The sequence below is a fragment of the Lepidochelys kempii genome, chromosome 13 (genome assembly GCF_965140285.1).
Source record: "Lepidochelys kempii isolate rLepKem1 chromosome 13, rLepKem1.hap1, whole genome shotgun sequence".
Taxonomy (NCBI): domain Eukaryota; kingdom Metazoa; phylum Chordata; order Testudines; family Cheloniidae; genus Lepidochelys; species Lepidochelys kempii.
Window position 1 is genome coordinate 21201541 of NC_136392.1, and position 14871 is coordinate 21216411.

At 42.4% G+C, this 14871-nt stretch overlaps 1 protein-coding gene across 5 annotated transcripts in view; it reads left to right on the forward strand.

Moving 5' to 3' along the window:
- ZHX3 (zinc fingers and homeoboxes 3) overlaps window positions 1-14871 on the forward strand; it is a 68220-nt gene that overhangs the window by 19012 nt on the left and 34337 nt on the right. For 2 of the 5 annotated variants that reach the window (XM_073309706.2, XM_073309711.2), the window contains exon 2: window positions 11876-11969. The gene's annotated coding sequence lies outside the window, so the exon portion shown is untranslated. Of the gene's footprint in view, window positions 1-8096; window positions 8264-11442; window positions 11522-11553; window positions 11779-11875; window positions 11970-14871 lie in introns of those variants that run through there. The other 3 variants (XM_073309708.2, XM_073309709.2, XM_073309707.2) reach the window with 3 other exon arrangements.

Here is a 14871-nt window from a genome sequence, read left to right on the forward strand (position 1 = left end):
GCTCAAACAAATGGGTTAGTCTCTAAGGTGCCACAAGTCCTCCTGTTCTTTGTGTGTACTACAAGTACCTTGCAAAAAAGTCTCCTTTACTTTTTGTACTTTTGTGGGCACGCACCTCAAAACTCTTTTGCAACAAGCCTCTAATTATAGCTTACTGATTCCTTAGGTGCCTAGATCAGGTATGAACTAGCCATAAGACCAGAGAGAATATTGATATTTGTTTGTGGGGACTCAGTGAAGCAGATTTAGAATCGAAGGTGGCCACAGGGGTACACAGCAGCGTATTTACACTATTAATAGATTCTCTTGGTGTTTTGTAACATCCCCCTCCCACTATTTTAGGGGTTTAGCCAGCCATTTAATAGAAATGAAGGGTTTGATCCAAAAGCCATGGATGTCAGTGGAAAGACTCCGATTGACACAGGCTTTGGCGGAGGCCGTAATTGAACTAGTTTTAAATTATGCAAAAGGTTTGAAAATGATCTTGCACTGTTGCCAACTCTCGCCATGGTATCACAAACCTCGCGATACTTGATGCTGTCCATAAAGCCCCAGTTCCTGTTTCTTACAGCCATGTGATTCCTATTCTCTATGAGGGCTAGAAACTTACTTTCTTAAAAAAGAAAAAGAAAAAAGAAAAGTGTGAAAACATGAACCCTAAAGGCTTAAAAAGGGTAAGGCAAATAACTCCCCTCCCCCTTTATTTTTAAAAATCTCATGACGTAATCCAATCTCGTGAGTTTGGGGGCCCAACTCATGGTTTATGAATGCTTTGAGTTAGGAGTGCTGACAATGGCAAGTTGTTTCTTTCCCTTCAATTTAAATTGGTTTCCTCAAGTTTATTACCATCCCATGGGAGTTTTGCACTGAAATTGGTTCATTGCTGAACTATTTCCCCCCCTCTGTCATGGATGCACACTGTGGTTTGATAGTTTCATCATATTTCTAGCATGGAAGAAAAACAAGAACAGAATTAAAGCAGTTGTTTTGGGGTGAAAAGCACATACATAAACTAGATGGATTTGGAAGAGAAAGTTTGGGGTGAAGGACAAGGAACAGATCACGTTTTGGGCCTGCCTATCTGGACAGATTCCATATAAATAAGAAAGATGCAGATTGAAGTATAGTATCTTGACTCACAACACATTTCAATGAAGAGTGCTGGAAAATCCAGACTCACTGGCAATCTGTTCTTCAGGATTCGTGCTGTGAATTCGTTCTGTGTACATTCTGAAGGTGTAACGTCTTAGCTTTCTATCTTTCAGAGGTACTGGACTGCCTTACAGTCATTAATGTGTTAATCCTCGCAGCATCCCTGTGAGGTCGGTAAGCGCGATTATCCCCATTTTACGTTTTCCCTGCTCAGCCACAGACTTCCTGTGTGATGTCAGGCAAGCCACTTAGCTGCTCTGTGCCTCAGTTCTCCCATCTGTACAATGGGGATCATACCGCTGCACTGCCTCACAGGGGTGTTGGGAGGCTAGATACAGTAAGGATTGAGAGCCCTAACTACTGGACAGTTCCTCCCCTCTTTCTCCAAGTAGGAACACTGAGGTCCAGTTCAGCAAAGCACTTAAACATGTTTGTACCAGGACATGAATAATCTCATCTCTATTCAGCAGAGCTGTTGAGTGTTCTTTCAGTCCTAGTGATTTCAATGGAACGGCTCAGATGCTTATAGTTAAAGCACTTGCTTAGGTGTTGTGCTGAATTAGAGGAGAACTGCACCGGCCTGGAGGAAAAAAAAAAAAAGTGTATAAACCAGGGATCGGCAACTTTGCAGAAGTGGTGTGCCGAGTCGTCATTTATTCACTCTGATTTACGGTTTCACATGCCAGTAATACATTTGAATGTTTTTAGAAGGTCTCTTTTTATAAGTCCATAATCTATAACTAAACTATCAGTGTATGTCAAGTAAATGAGGTTTTTAAAATGTTTAAGAAGCTTCATTTAAAATTAAATTAAAATGCAGAGCCCCCCGGACTGGTGGCCAAGACCCGGGCAGTGTGAGTGCCACTGAAAATCAGCTCGCATGCCGCCTTCAGCACGCGTGCCATAGGTTGCCTACCCCCGCTGTAAACCATATGGGTTATTAAGAAGTTCTGTGGTTACTTCTGTGATTGAGATTCAGAGCATGGGCAATCCCATGCGTTCAAAAACCATGAGTCACAATCACGAGGGCTCGAAACTCACTTATTTTTTTAAATGAAAGAGGAGACTCTCACAACTTCAGAAGCTGGAACTTTAAGAAACCCACCAAACATTGTGAAGCCTGTGATAAAAATATCAAGAGTTGGCAACACGGCAATGCCACTGGAATATCAAGCCTACTGAATAAGTCTTTTATCACATTACAGGATTCACAGATTAAGTCCTTTTATAAAGGAATGTTGTCCTGTGAAGACATATTTTGCAAATATATTTTAATATGTCCCTAACATGAAGTTTGCTAAGTTTCCCTTTGGTTTCTAACTAGTTTTGCTTTTAGGGTCCCTTGCAGTAGCACATGCGACCATGCTTCAAGTTTTGCAGCAGGGGAATGCTTAAATTCTCATAAACTAATCCTGGAATATTTATTTTCTCTATAGAACATAAGTCTTAGCTATAAGCTACCAAACTGCATCCCTTTAAGGGATGGGATCAGGACACAACTAATAATTTCAAGGATGGGTAAAGGAGCAGCAGCTAATACTAATGTTAAGAGAAAACTGGCTTGCTCTGAGATTTCCACATCAAAGGCAGGTCAGTTCATCCATTACACTTCAAGTAAGAAAGAGGTGATGGAATCTCCAAGTGTCAAAGGGATTGCTGAAACAACAAAGGATATGTAAACTGGGGAGAGAAGGGCTTATGGTGCACATAGCTCTTATTTATGTTCTGGTTTGAGTCCATCTTTTCTTTAACTGTTCAGTTGAGCTGCTTTTGATTTGGGAAGCAATATGCTTTTAAACAGCAGAAACTTGAAAACTAGAACCTTTCCCCCTCCACACACTATCAAAAATGCTTTGTTTTCAGATAGCATCTCTAATGACAAAATTTAAAGACACTGTCTGCTTAAAAATTGTACTGACATCTGAAATCTTTACCTACTATTGTTACACCTAATTTTACTATAACTGAAAGGCACAGAGAGAAGCATTTTGCTCTATATTTCATTTTTGTGCAGTTGGTAGCACTTTGTATAGTCAGTTGCACTGTTCTCAGTGGATAGTTAGTCAGTTTCCCATGTTGTTTGCCTGTTTTTTGGTTGTTTTTTAAGACACACAGCAGCAGTAAATGTGACTAATGCCATAAAAATTTGGCAGCTGGTGTATCACATAAAACTCATTTGGAACTTGCCCAGATTTCAAGTTGACAACATCCCTTCTTAATTAGCTTAAAAGATGCTGTGAAAATTGTAAGTGTGGCTTGGTTTTTGTAACCATTAAGTTAGCAAACACGACATACAGAAATATGATCACGTAGCTTTAACTAAGCACAATTTCAAAGCTGAAGTCAATGAGCATGGAGAGTTTAGTGTTAGACAGGATTATCTGTATTGCAGGAACACCTGTAGATTGATCAGGGCCCTTTTGGGCTAAGCACTGTTCATACACTAGCAGAAAGAGAGTTCCTGTCCCAAAGAGCTTGGAGTCTTAAGTAAAGATAGGAAATGGTCTGTGGAAGAAGCTGATCCTGTAAGGGAATCTATTAGGTTATTAGTCATATCTGCTACAGTGCACTCAGAGCCTGAAACACAAGAGTTTCGAGGTTTTGCCTGTGCTCTCGTAGCACCCTTTCTTGTGGTCAGTTGATTTCTTCCTGTTGAGTTGAAGCCTGGGGAATAAATTGGGTTGGTTCCCGCCCACCCTCACTTTTCTCAGGGAATGGGGGAAACCTGTTTTAGGATTTTTTTGCTTTTGATCTTAATTTTATTTTATGTGTCACGAGAGTTTGCTAAAAGAATTCCTGCAGTCTAAACAAGACAGAAAAGCACTCCATTGAAATTTAACTGCAACCTAGCTGGGGCCAGTTCACAGCAGCATACCGTCTTGTGCGCAGAAGGTATTGAACTGCCAGAGCGCAGAGTTCTCAGGAATGGCTCTCTTTGATTTTCTTCTTCCCACTTTTCTGAAATGTTATCTCCCAGCAGTCACAATAAATATTTGTTCCCAGTTGTTTTCGTCAGCCAAGCGCATGGGTAGCAATGGCTGCACCCCCAGGGTATGTGCAGGATGTGCTCTCAGGTTCAGAATCATGTTGGCGGAAACACTGCCTGGTTTGTTTTTCAGAATGTCTATGTTCATTATTGGGAGAATTATGAAAGCAAAGTCAGTCCCAGAACTTGCATTAGTTTTTTCCCCAAGCCAAGAACTTCTCAGATACAAACATATCCAAGATGCACTAGCTGTGGATTTAGTTTGCTTGTGTTGTAGACTGCAGTTATGGGGCAAATGGGGCCCCCCTCCACCCTGTCCTGCAGATACCTTGTATGTTTCACCGTGAGAAGCACTGTGTTTCTGGCTGTTCAATAACTTCCCATTTCCCTTGTAGCCTTGCTCCGTCTAAAGCTGCCTTACCCTCCCAGAAAGGGACTGCAGAGTTCTTCCCCTCTTCCCATTCAGCCCCGTCCCCTGAGGAGATCGGGTTGCATGGATCAAGAATTATGCAGATAATGCTGCCCCTAAGTGCAAATATTTTCCTGCATGTTTGCCTGGGAAAGAGGCCCCCGACTTCACACTCCCCATCCCCACCTAAACATGTCCACCTATAAACTCCCAGAGCCCCAAACATGCTGAATACATATAGGATGGGTGGGAGGAAGGAATGGTACAGTTTAGGCTTATCTCCCCCTTCTTACAACAAGTGCTTGGCTGCTCTGAGCATGTTTTCTGCATAGTATAGTCCCTCCATGGCAAAAATTAGTAGGAAGGATCTGAACTGTAGTGAGCATTCCTATCTGGGTAAGACTTTCCAAAGCACCTGAGTGACTTGAGAGCTCAAGTTCCATTGACCTTCAGTGAGACATGTGCTCTAAAGTTACCTGGGTGTGTTTGAAAAACAAACCAGCCACCCTTTGCCTTAGATGAGTATTCCTGTAAGTCAGTAAGATGAGCATGATTTGGCTCCTCTGGGACAAATAGTGAGCCTAAGTACCTGGGGGTTGAGGATGTTGCTTGAAAATAAACTATATGTCTGGTTCCATTAGCTGGTTGAAAGAAAACATCCTCCATGAATCTGGATTGGTTCAGTAGTGGAAGCTGAGGAAAGGTCCCCTCCAAGAGTGTGTGTCCACAGAAACTCTGGGGTTCTGCCGCACAAGAGGGCTATTTTCTCTCCACAGGAAGCTTGAGATAATTTAGTATATGTAGTCACTAAAATCTTTTGTAAGTCTGCAGTCTCATTCCTGCAGAAATGGGTACTGACTGGAACTATTTCATGTTCCTCAGTTCCAAAATGCAATTTAATGTCCATGAAGTTTAATGAATCTATTTCATTATGCCTTGATGGAACAGTCTGTTCAGAACACTAAATCATATGGAGACTTGGGTTAGAAATGAGAAATCCAGTGCATTTGAGGATGTTCTTTCTACAGTAGCTGCCTTTCCTAACAATTACTAAAGAGGGTGAATTCCCAGCTCTGTGTAAGATATGAACTGGAATTTTAACTCAGGATAGTCTCCCTAGATCATCTAGAGAGTAGTTCTGACTTCAATATTTAAGAACTTAAGAACGGCCATACTGGGTCAGACCAAAGGTCCATCTAGCCCAGTATCCTGCCTTCTGACAGTGGCCAATGCCAGGTGCCCCAGAGGGAATGAACAGAACAGGTAATCATCAAGTGATCCATCCCCTGTCGCTCATTCCCAGTTTCTGGCAAACAAATGTGCCTCTGGAGAGATAAGCCTTTACACAGAGTGGCTGAGAAATACATAGTTATTGAACAAGCCTAGAAAGCGTAGGCAAACAGAATTCAAACAGTGCCTCTATAGAAGAGTTGACTCACCCCAGATGTGCCCTCTTGTGGCTGGGCTTGGCATAGCAGTTTTTCCTCTCACCCCCTGTTGATTGCTGCTCTGGACCCTCTGCTGATCAGCCTTGTTTCATGGCTCAGGCCTCGAGCCACGTCATGTTTAGTCCAACCTCTTCCAGGATAAACAAAGGACAATAAACTCAACTCAAATAAACATAACTCTTTGCCCCGATGGCTCACTGCTCTACAGACTCTTCGCCTCATCCCAGGCTCTGCAGGATTATCCTTCTGCTCTTGGGCAGAGCAGCACCTCCCAGGGTTTTCTCCCTAGAGGCCTGGCTCCAAACTCATTCGCCCTCCTCCCCCTTGTATCAGGGTGTTTCTGCATCTTCTTTCCTAGTGGCAAGTAGGAGAGCCCAGGCTTTCCCTCTCTGCTGGGTTCCAGTTCTGGGACCTTGTGGTGAGTATCTACCACCTGCTGCCTCCCTTGACCTTCCTTCAGGCCCTTTCCCACAGGCCTTTCCTAGGCTCTCCGTATTCCTGCCTCTCTCTAGGCCTTTCCTCCACTCTCTGACAACCAAGAGGGACTGGAGAGTTCTTCCCTTTGCTCCCAGCAGTTCCATCTCATCTAGGCTTCCTCCTGTTATGCTCACACCACTCAGCATCTCCCTCAGCTGGGCTTCATCAACAGTTGGGCCTGGCCCAGCCTCCAGGCACCTTAATTGAGCTCTCACCAGCAATGTTAGTTCCAGCCTGGGGTATGTACCACATCACTGCTCCCTACGCATTCTTTGGGTTTGCAGGAAACCAGTTGTGAGCAATGCCAGCGAGAAACCAGCTTTGTACAAAAAATGCATTATGCCATCAACTGCACACTCTGTACCTCAGAGGCAAGAGCAGACCAGATGATCCCTGCTTGTCTTAGAACAAGACAGAAAATCCTCATAATTCCTGCCAGTACCTCAAGAAAGAGAACCTCTCCTTGGCTGCATACCTATCTCAGTGCAGCCTTTGTGCACCTGAGCAGGAATTTCTACGGAAAGAGCACCTAATACCATTGACACCATGATTAAAATGGTTTAAGGATGCTTGTCCCTTGCCACCTTTCACTCATCACCGCCCTTACCAAAATGAAAAATGAGAAACAATACAAAATTTTTAAAAGGCCTACATTATTGTTCTTGCTCACTGTTCTTTTGAGACCATTAAAAACATAATGCTCAATATTTAAATGTGAGTTTTAGCTAGCTGGCTACAGATTGCACCTAGGTATGTTTTAAAAGTGCAAGATTACAGGGACTTAACTGCGTGGACTAATGTTTCCAGAGTGGGTATCTAAAGTTCAGGACCTACATTTGTATTTAGGCACCCCGGTATAAGTGGCTTGATTTTTCAGAACAGATCCCTTTGAAATGAATGGGGGCTACAGGTACCCAGCACCTCTGAAAATCAAGCCACTTGTATGCCTAACTTTAGGCACCCGTATCTGAAAATTTTTCCTTTGCTAGAAATGTGTAGATAAATGAAATCCTTTGTCCCCTTGGTCTCACTGAAATGGAACTGACATTGTGGAACTGCTGTTATTGTTGGCATGGAAGGTGTGAATGTCAATCAACTCAAGAGGCATAATAAACAGCAGAACTTAGTTCAAGACAATCATTTCTAGGTAATTAATAGGAGCCACCACAAATTACTGCCTTGGAGTAGGCTGACGAGAACTTTTAAACACCCCCGCACACCCCATTATTACAGACATTAGGAAGCATAGGAGAGGGAGCAGCCCAGCGAGTGAGCCTAGGTGATTCCCTCAGCTGTACTATAGAAGGCATTCATCTAGTTCCCTTTTTGAAGTAGGAGGACTGATGCCAGAGTGCTTGATCAGAGGAGTAGCTTCTCCACAGCCCTGGAGCTGTTACTCAGCTGGAAGAAAGTAACACATTTTGAGAACCCCTCTTGGAGGTCATCAGATAGTTAAATTGTTTCCTTCCACAAGTGTCACTTCCCTCTTTAGCTGCTTGACCTCCTGCAGAGAGAGGCTTGGAGAAGTTGTTATTGTGCTACCTTCCCTAGTATGCATACAAAGTATCCGCTCCAACTACATTTCCCTTAAGTAGGCTTTGTGCTGAGCAGTCCCTGTGCCCTATGCAGTAATACGAAAACATGTGGCTTACTGACAGCCATCCAAGAAAATACTGAAATGAAACTGATGCCTGGAAGCAGGATGACAGGTGTTAGGACAGATGACTGAAGCTTTGGATGAAATGTTGAGGAATCGGTTCACCTCTCCCCTTTCGTGAAAGTGTTCTATATGTAAGTACTTAGTTTTCATGTATCAAACATCTGCTCAGCTTTGCTGCTTTCTTGAGGAGGTTGTGGTTAGTTGGAAGAGCAGAAAAGATAGGTGGTGCTGGCAATTTGGGGAATATCCTTAGTATGTAATACGGCTTCTCTGGAAATCACTAATATAAAGAGTCACAGTAAACTGGAAAAATTTGAATATGTATTATTACAAGGAACCCCTAAGATTCCTCTCTCTGAAAGAGTTTAGTCATTAACAGTCATCTTTGTCCGTTTGACGATACTTTTTGTGGACAGTTTCACTGTTGGTCATTCTCATTCTCACACACACTTCTCCCATGCCTGCAGTTTTAGCCCAGACTCTCCAACAGGGTGTTTAGCTGTCACAGCAGCAGCAAAGCTCCCCCCTTTTTTGACCTTGGGTTCTGTATTCCTGTCAAGAACTGGCCTGTATTGGTTTATAAGCATGCTGGGTAAGGGTTCACACTGCCATATTTGAAAAGCTGCATCTAGCCATTACAAAAGTGACTAGTGATTTGGGGGGCTTCAAATTTTTGATGCCCCCAAATTGAGGCACCTTAAAAGGTACCTTATTTTCAGAAAATGCTAAACACCGACTCTCTGCATATGTGGTCCCTTTTCTTAATTTGAGCACCCAGAAATCCAGGCATTCAAAATCACGAGTCACTTCTTAAAATCTTGGCTATATGGTTATTGTCTACAGGTGAATTGGACCGAGACTGCTATTGATATTCTGTACAATAAATGGACACAAAGAAAAGGAGTACTTGTGGCACCTTAGAGACTAACAAATTTATTTGAGCATAAGCTTTCATCGGATGCATCCGATCGAAAGCTTATGCTCAAATAAATTTGTTAGTCTCTAAGGTGCCACAAGTACTCCTTTTCTTTTTGCTAATACAGACTAACACGGCTGCTACTCTGAAATAAATGGACAGTGAATAATTGTAAAGATGAGCTTGGATCTATGAAAACTATGGATCTATCTAATTGCTACTATCACAGAAAGAATTACAGATAAGCTGCCTATAAGACTTTCAACCTTGTGCTTGTTGTTACAAGATCTTTATGCAGGCTACTAGAATAAAAAGCACTTGATCAGCACTCTAGTGTTTGTCTCTTATTATTCATTAAACTTTTCCTGGCATTAAACTTTTCATTAAACTTTCCCCCCGTCCCTTGTTCTGTTACTCTTGTGACCTGTCAAATACAGGGATAGACTTCCAAAATGCATGTCCATTTTTGTGTGCACAGGTCACGATCTATGCACTAATGCAGTGGCTCTCAACCTTTCCAGACTCCTGTACCCCTTTCAGGAATCTGATTTGTCTTGTGTACCCCCAGGTTTCACCTCACTTAAAAATTACTTGCTTACAAAATCAGACATAAAAATTCAAAAGTGTCTCAGCACACTATTGCTCAAAAATTGCTTACTTTCTTCTTTTTACCACATAATTATAAAAGAAATTGATTGGAATATAAATATTGTACTTACATTTCAATATGTAATATATAGAGCAGTATGCACAAGTCAGTCTGTATGAAATTTTAGTTTGTACTGACTTCGCTAATGATTTTTATGTAGCCTGTTGTAAAACTAGGCAAATATCTAGATGAATTGATGTACCCCCTGGAAGATCTCTGCATAACCCCAGGGGTATGCCTACCCCTGGTTGAAAACCACTGAATGCATGTGCACACATACCTTCAAAAAAATCTGGCCCATGAAAGTACAGCCCAGGAAACTGATGTGCCTTCATAAAGGTTTCTATGACATCACAAACTGCTCTTTGCTGTTATAGTTACCAAACAGTCATCCGAACCCTGTGAGTTGGCGTGGGTGGAGAGGAGGCCTTAGATATAGTGAAAGTAACTTCCAAGTCGGAGTCATGCGATCACAGGAATAGTGGTATCAAACAGGCTTTAAAGAGAATAACTACAGCAGAGAAGTCATTTTTCTTTTAAGAGCAGGAACAGAAGTTGCTGTTGATAAAGGGAAAAGTGTAGAGTATGTTTGTGTGTGCTGCTTAATACCCTTGAAGAAATGGTAAGCTTTTTTTAATTCCACAATACATCGTTCTGTATTTAAATTGAAAAATGACATTGATATGCTATCAAATGACTAAGACCCAGTAAGTGACTCCATGTTATTGAAAGGGAGATGTCCGATTCCATACACGGGTTGTTTTGTGAATAGTATGGATAATTAATATGCTTAAAAATCCACAAACCATCTAACCCTGTTGGCACATATAGGGCCTGAATGATCACCTCTTTGAACTCTTCCCAGATCTATATAGATAATTTGGCTCCTGTTTGTTTCTAACTGTATTAGTGTGATGTCCGGTTTTGGTAATGTGGGGGTGCTAGAGGAAGCTTCTAACATTCAATAAAAGGGAAATCTGCTCCACCACCACTTTACACACATTTCTGCACTGGTCGTCTTGATGGAAAAATGGCTTTTATACTTCATTGAATACATTTCTCTGACCAAAATGAAGTAGTTCAGAGAGCTGCTTATCTTCAGCAGATCCTAACCTGAAAGAAGCGGCCTAATAAACAGCAGAGATTTGGCAAGGGACTTGTGGCTGGGAACAGCTGCCTGATGCAGAAGACAGAGGTGCTTTGGATTGCAGTGAGACTGCTTTGCTGGGGCTTTCTATTGGAGGTTGCAAGAGATATGTTAAGCTCTAGGCAGCTAGTGAGGCTACTGACAGTTCCCCCACCCCCAAGCTTTAGCAAGAAGCAATTAGCAAGTGTGAATTTTCCTTCCTGGAAAATCTAGTATGGTCTTCTGATTTCCTATCCTGGTATGACTTTTAGCACACCTTTTTCCAGGAGAGTTTTTACATATAATTTTATCTGTCTCTGAATTTAGTTCCAGACCTCTACTTGGTCATTTATCCCTCCATAAGGATATGTTCACAAATTATGAAATATCTTGGGCTGACTTCGCTGTTTATGGCAGGGAGTGTATGAGACTGGACAGCAGCTGAGGAAAATGGAGCAGGGAGAGAGAGCACAAAGCTAAAAGTAAAACAGCAGGTTTATATATAGCTGCAGGCTGCAGCCCTGTTGGTTCGGCTGCTGCAATCGCCACTTCAAACATGTTCCTGGCTAGTTAATCTTGATAGTTCTCAGCTACTTTGAGAAACCAGCTGAACAGCTACAGATAACTAGTGTTGTAGCTGCTGCATTTTCATTTTATGGTGCATATTCATCTTGCCGTATGCAGTTCTGAAGATCTTGGTACCTAGCTGAGTGCTCAGAAACGAATCCATTTTATTAAACTAACTTTAAATAAATGGGTCTCCTTTCTAATTAAACGAGCAATTGGAGGAGACATTACTGGGTACTTTCCTGAGGATTTACTATAGTCTATATAAAAAGAAAAGGAGGACTTGTGGCACCTTAGAGACTAACCAATTTATTCTATATATGGGTCTATATATGGGCAGAAGGCATTGTGAATGTGTGGTGACTTGTGCAATCAACTCAAACTCCAGGCCAGTTTGTATTTGTATCATTATTTATAGAAAGGTCATGTTTCCCTTTGGAACCACAGTAGTAAATTTTGGGGTGACATTTTCTCTTGTTTCTTAGAGCCCTGAATCTTGACTGCAGCTGAAGGGACTGCTGCCACTTGAACAATGCGTACAAGTAAGGAGGAAGAGCTGGAAAGCAATACATTTTACAGGTAAGTAGCAGTTTTGGTATTTTATAGTTTCTGTGTATAAACACGTAACGTAAAAAACATGTGTGAATGCATAGGGTTGGTCTGAACAGAGAAACATGCCATATTTCAATCTACATCCCTTTTCTTGCATTTATAGTGAAAACTGAGTAGCTCTGTGTTAATTTTAGAGGGTACCTATATATTCTGAATGCGTGATTGAATGAGATACTAAAATACCTGTTTTATTTAATAACTAAAGATCAAATAAAGAGCCCAGTCACTGGCCTGAGCACCCATTCTGAGGTCCTGCAAGAAGGATGCTGAAAGGCAGAGGGAGAATGAGTCCGACTTCCAGGCCATAGAGTTGCTGGGAGACGCTCTCTTGGAAGCTAATGTAGCCCAGTGACTGAAATATTTGGGTTCGTCTACACTGCAATAAGACACCTGCGGCGTCGAGTCTCACAGCCTGGGTCAATTGACTCGGGCTCTTGGGGTTCGGGATGCGTGGCTAACAATAGCAGTGTAGGCGTTCAGCCTCAGGCTGGAGGCCAGGCTTCCCCTTCGTGGGGTTTCAGTGGCCAGGCTCCAGCCTGAGCCCGAACATCTACACTGCAGTTTTTAGCACCGCAGCCTGAGTCAGCTGACCTGGGCCAGCCACAGTCTTTTATTGAGGTATAGGCGCCCAGGTAGGGGGGGAGGGGACGCTGCACTCCCCTTCCTGCCTTTCATGCGCCTCCTGTGGCCTGCACATGAGTACTCGGCAAGGGAATGCTGTGCTGCACTCCGCCCAGGGGCCAGAGCCCCTGTGCAGCCACGCTGGTTATGCTCTCAAGGGACCCCTGAGGAAAGGCTTTGCCCCTAAATTTGTATCTATTGACAGGACAAAGTCAGCTTCAAATACATCCATGTCATTCGGCTGTGTTGTTCATGAATCCTTCTTGGCACTGGGGCTGCAGGCAGCTGAGTGCAGATTCTGCATCACCAGCAAGGGCATAGAGTGGGATCTAAATATGTATGTGGGGAGTGTTGGAGGGTCCTCTATGGGATGATTTTAACACAACCACTTACTTATCACTCCCCTCTCTCCCATTCTCTGCCCAACCCCACCTCAGAAAATATCCCTTGAGCTTATACTATGGCAGCCCTCACTTTAAGTCTTTAAATCAAGATTTGAGGACTTCAGTAATTCAGCCAGAGGTTATGGGCCTATTGCAGGAGAGGATGAGGGTCTGGGGCCTGCAGTGTGCAAGAGGTCAAACTAGATGATCATGATGGTCCCTTCCGGCCTTAAAGTCTTTGAATCTATCACCACTGCTCCTACCTGTATTTGGCCAAAGGGGTTGCAGAAAAGCAATGCATGTGCCACTTTTGCTAATCTCCAGATAAGAGGCCTGAGCCAATAATTGCACTCTGTTTTCTGTCTCAGTATTGCAGAGCTTTAGAGAACAGTCTTGTGTTGAAGCAAAGCAGAATCCCTCCGATTCACAAAATCGGAATCCGTTAAATTTATTGTTAAACGTCTTATGAGCAAATGTAAGCCAGCAGCCTGACTTGTTCACCCAAAACTCATTCATGCAACAAATAACCACCTCTTACCACAGTTGGGGATTTTGAAATTCTGTGAAAGTTTCCACCCTATCTGTCCTTCACCACCCAGTCAGGATGGATAGCCCACATGCCATTTTAGGAAGATATTTCCTTGTTAGGAGCATTAAAGGTGGGCTGATATTGTTATTGAACCTATTGCTTTCCTGACACGCTCCCTGTTGTGTACTAAAACTAGACTGTTAACAATTTCTCTCCCTAAAGATAAATAATTGGCCCTGTAGTATTCAATGATTTTAGTGAATGATACATTGGGATGCACCTGCAACCCTTACTCAGTCCTCTTAGAGTTTGTCTGACTGAAGACTACTAGCTTTTTGACCCACTGTGTGTGTATCAAATCCCCAAACACCTTACACTAGTAATCCTGCAAATTCAGTGAACTTTGGTACCCTCATGTACATACTTTGAATTGTCCTACCTTATAAACAGCAGAGCTGGCAATAGTCATGTGATAACATTCCTTTGCAGCTTAACACTGCCATTATTAATTCTGGTTGTGGTGGCGAATTATTTGGGGTGGGACCTATCAGACACATTTTTAAACCATATGTACATCTCCTGGTATTCTCCACTGAATAATGAAAAATCTAGGTGGATGACTTGTGTGTAAAGAGTTCAGGTGAGCCAAGTGGCTCTCTTTGTGTTACGTTTGCAGAACACAACATTGTTACTTGTGGCACCTTAGAGACTAACAAATTTATTTGAGCATAAGCTTTCGTGAGCTACAGCTCACTTCATTGGATGCATGGCTGTAGCTCACAACAGCTTATGCTCAAATAAATTTGTTAGTCTCTAAGGTGCCACAAGTCCTCCTGTTCTTTTTGCGAATATAGACTAACACGGCTGCTACTCTGAAACAACATTGTTAGTTACTTAAGCATTTATTCATAAAGACAGCTCAGAGGTATTGTAGGAACATGTCATCCTCGCTGCCTGATGACAAGCCTGCTTTGCCACATGGTGGGTTTCTGATATTGCATTAAGAAGCTTTAAGGAAATAAACTATTGGTATCCGTGCTCTTAGAACTCTGTTATTTTTCACAAAAAGTAATAGTTTATAAAAATTTCCTTTCTGTTTTCAAAGGATTATGCTAGCATGGGTGTTAATATGCATTCAGCCTGCTTTACAGTTTTTTCTTAGATCACAAATGCGAAACATGTTTATTTGTGTTTTGTATGAGCTGATTCTTCCCCACCCTATTTAAATAGTTTCTGTGCACAAAGCCCACAATGTCTGCAGGATTTATTGAAGTCATGGGAAAACATCTTGGGTGAACCTTAGTTCTCAACACCTGTTCCTAGGAATAGAGTTTAA